Source organism: Epinephelus lanceolatus, chromosome 5 (assembly GCF_041903045.1).
Source record: "Epinephelus lanceolatus isolate andai-2023 chromosome 5, ASM4190304v1, whole genome shotgun sequence".
Taxonomy (NCBI): Eukaryota; Metazoa; Chordata; class Actinopteri; order Perciformes; family Serranidae; genus Epinephelus; species Epinephelus lanceolatus.
The window spans coordinates 27,091,107-27,094,341 of NC_135738.1; positions in this window are offsets into that span (position 1 = coordinate 27,091,107).

Here is a 3,235-nt window from a genome sequence, read left to right on the forward strand (position 1 = left end):
GCCAGTGTGAGAGGTGATAACATTTAAAAGAAGATTTCTGAGAGTGGGACACTGGATCACTTTATTATACAGAGCAAATTACAACAAAGCACCAGCGAAGACAACCCTACCACCAAAAGAAAAGAGAGTCGACAGTATCACGAAAGCTACCTGTCTTATTTTTTCTTATTTTTATTGTTTTATGTCATGATAAGAGTGATAACACACGTAATAGAAGCTATTGTGCACAGATATAAATACAGGCGTGCCTTGAGACTTTGGCTTGCCCTTTGGTGTGCCTTGGGCACAAAAAGATAGAAAAAAAAAAACACTTGTATAAACGATATTAATATATCAGGAACACTTTGGAAAAACACACAATTCGTCTCAGCATCTACAAATGCAAGTTAAGTCTCTACAATGCAAAGTGAAAGCCATGTATCAACAACATTCAGAAACATCACCGACTTCACTGAGCCTGAGCTCATCGGAGATGGACTGGCAGAAAGTGGGAAAGTGTGCTGTGGTCTGATGAGTCTACATTTAAAATTGTTTTTGGAAACCATGGACATTGTGTCCTCCAGGCTAAAGAAGAAAATGACCATCCAAACTGTTACCAGCTCAAAGTTTAAAGCCAGCATCTGTGATGGTGTGGGGCTGTGTTAGTGCCCATGGTACATACGGGTTTTGGAGAAAGATATGCTGCCATCCAGATGACATCATATTTCCATCACTGCTGATCGAAGCTAATCGGAGCTTGAGCCGAAATATATCTGTGACTACTGCAGAGTCATTTGTTCCAGCAGTGAATGCAGATTGCAACCTTTCCCATTAAATACAAGAGTTGGATGTTAAGTTGTAGTTATTTGTTTTTTTGTGCAGTGGAAAAGGGGTTAAAGAGATGCAAAACCACAGGGAGATTTGTAACGACTAAAAGGAGATACAAAACAACAACAAAAAGACGCTACACAACTATAAAGTCTTGCTCCTATGTTGGAGAGATGGTGTGGCCTTCTGCATGCCTGTGCCCAGTGCCCAGTGCCCCAGTGTCTCGTTATCGGCCCATGCTTCACAGAATATTATAAGATGTCCTTCAGAAGACTGGGTTACCACACACACTGATGTCAAAATATCTTCGTATGAAAAAAAGCTTGCATACAAATTCTTATTGAAAAATTAACAAACATGACTTTTTGCATTGGTTTAACTCGTAAATATCATGGTGTGTGACTGGGTCAACAGTGTTAGTGAGACAGAGTATGTAGCCTATGAAAACTATTTATTAATGGAAAACAAATACTGGAGTGTTGATTTGAGCGTACAGAAAAAAAGTTGGGAAGCTTTCTTACAAAGACTCAGACTTGCTGGAGCCACTTATGTGACTTTGCAGACATGTATGCCTCCTGATGAGTTATTGATGAATCAGTGCCACTTTCAATGTCTTTAAATGGGTTTAGGATATTTGATGGTTGCAGTTGGCTCACGTCAACAAACTCCAGGGTTTGAACCTTAGTTTGTTTTCTCTTTGTCCGTGTAGTTTTCCTTCAACAGTTCAAAGACAGGCACACGAATTGAATACTTTAATCTGGGACTATACGAACATTGACCCAGTTTGTTGTTTTTCCTATTTAGTTTCATACAAATAAATGATAGATTGAAGAGGAAATATGGTCAAATCAAAGTGTGATAGACTCATTTTAAAGCATATAAAAAGGGAGGTACATGTTGTATAAGCAGTGTCTTGGTGATTCCAGGAATGAAACCTTCTGGTCATGCAGCACGTTTCTCACAGCTGACAGTGATGTCCTTGTGCACACCCAGGATCACCAATCTTCCTCTGAAATCTTCAGCACATATTGATATTGACACTCAGGTCAGATGATTAAACCACAGTAGTGGGTTGCCATTTTATTTTGCTCTTTACAGTGTTTCTGCATTCAGAGTCTTGGTCGTGAATCCTGCAGCATTTCGGAGAGACACAACACAGAGGATCTATGTTCCAATAAATACAAATCTTGGCAGGGGTTAGAGGTCAAAGGTTACGGGACTGAGGTGCAATGACCCCAGCACAGCAGGACATTCTCTCTATAGAAATGTAATTCTTTCTGCAGTGTGGCCCTTGTGCTACTGGCCCAACCCCCCACTGTGTTGTCACCGCATGGGGAGAGGAGCAACAATCAGCTCAGACGGCTTCAGAAAATGTTTTTGCTTTTCCAACACCGGAACGTAAACTGGTGATTTGATGGAGGGTGAAAGTGGCATGATGAATTTTCAAAAGGTGACACATGTCAGTAGTTATAAACTCAACATATTTAGCACTTTGGTGACAGGTAATTAATTCTATTTAACTTGTACAGCTGTCAAGCATGGAAAGTATAACAAGAGGAGGGCTTAACAGATCAAAATGATTCAAGACTTTTCTTCAGTGCCTTCACTGATTATTAAGTATTATTATGGATACAATGATGTGTTTATTTAAAGGAGCAGAGTGTAGGATTTAGTGGCATCTAGTGATGAGGATTGCAGATTGCAACCAGCTGAAACTTCCCCCATGTGCCAGACAAGAACTCCCGGTCAGGATTCCTTCAGTATCCACTGTTCAGGAGGTTTTTACAAAGAGCCGAATTATCCTTCGTCATTCCTTTCCTCCCCAAACAAATGGACAAGGTGATTAAAACCAGTAAAACACTGAATGAAGCAGTTTCACGTTATAAATCAGTGTTCTGCCAACGCTGTTCGGCATGTCACAGATGGGCTGCTAGCACCTGCAGTCTGCTTACGATAACTTAAGATCCAGATGTGTAGGAAGTTTTAACCGGGAATTGAATTATCTGCAGAGGTCTCCTCCTCTCCAAAATAAAGGCCCAATGATTTAATTACAACATTAAGAAAATTAGCGTTCTTCCAACATAGCAGCTTCTAACTTCGGTGGCATGCATGGCCCTGTCTAGAGTCAGTGTTTGGTTTGTCCATTCTTGGCTACTGTAGAAACATGGCAGTGCAACATGGTAATCTCTATAGATGAGGCCCCGCACCCTATGCAGATATAATGAGCTCATTCTAAGGTAACATGACAACTTTCATTTTTAGGTGATAAGACACTATAGAAACACTAATACAAAAATATTATTGTATTCTATTCCCTTTCGGCTAATGCATCCCCCTAACCCTACATACTGGACCTTTAGTTTTGTGAATATTTGGACATGTTTGTGGATGGTTTCATGAATGGAAAAAGAAGACAATTTGACAAAGA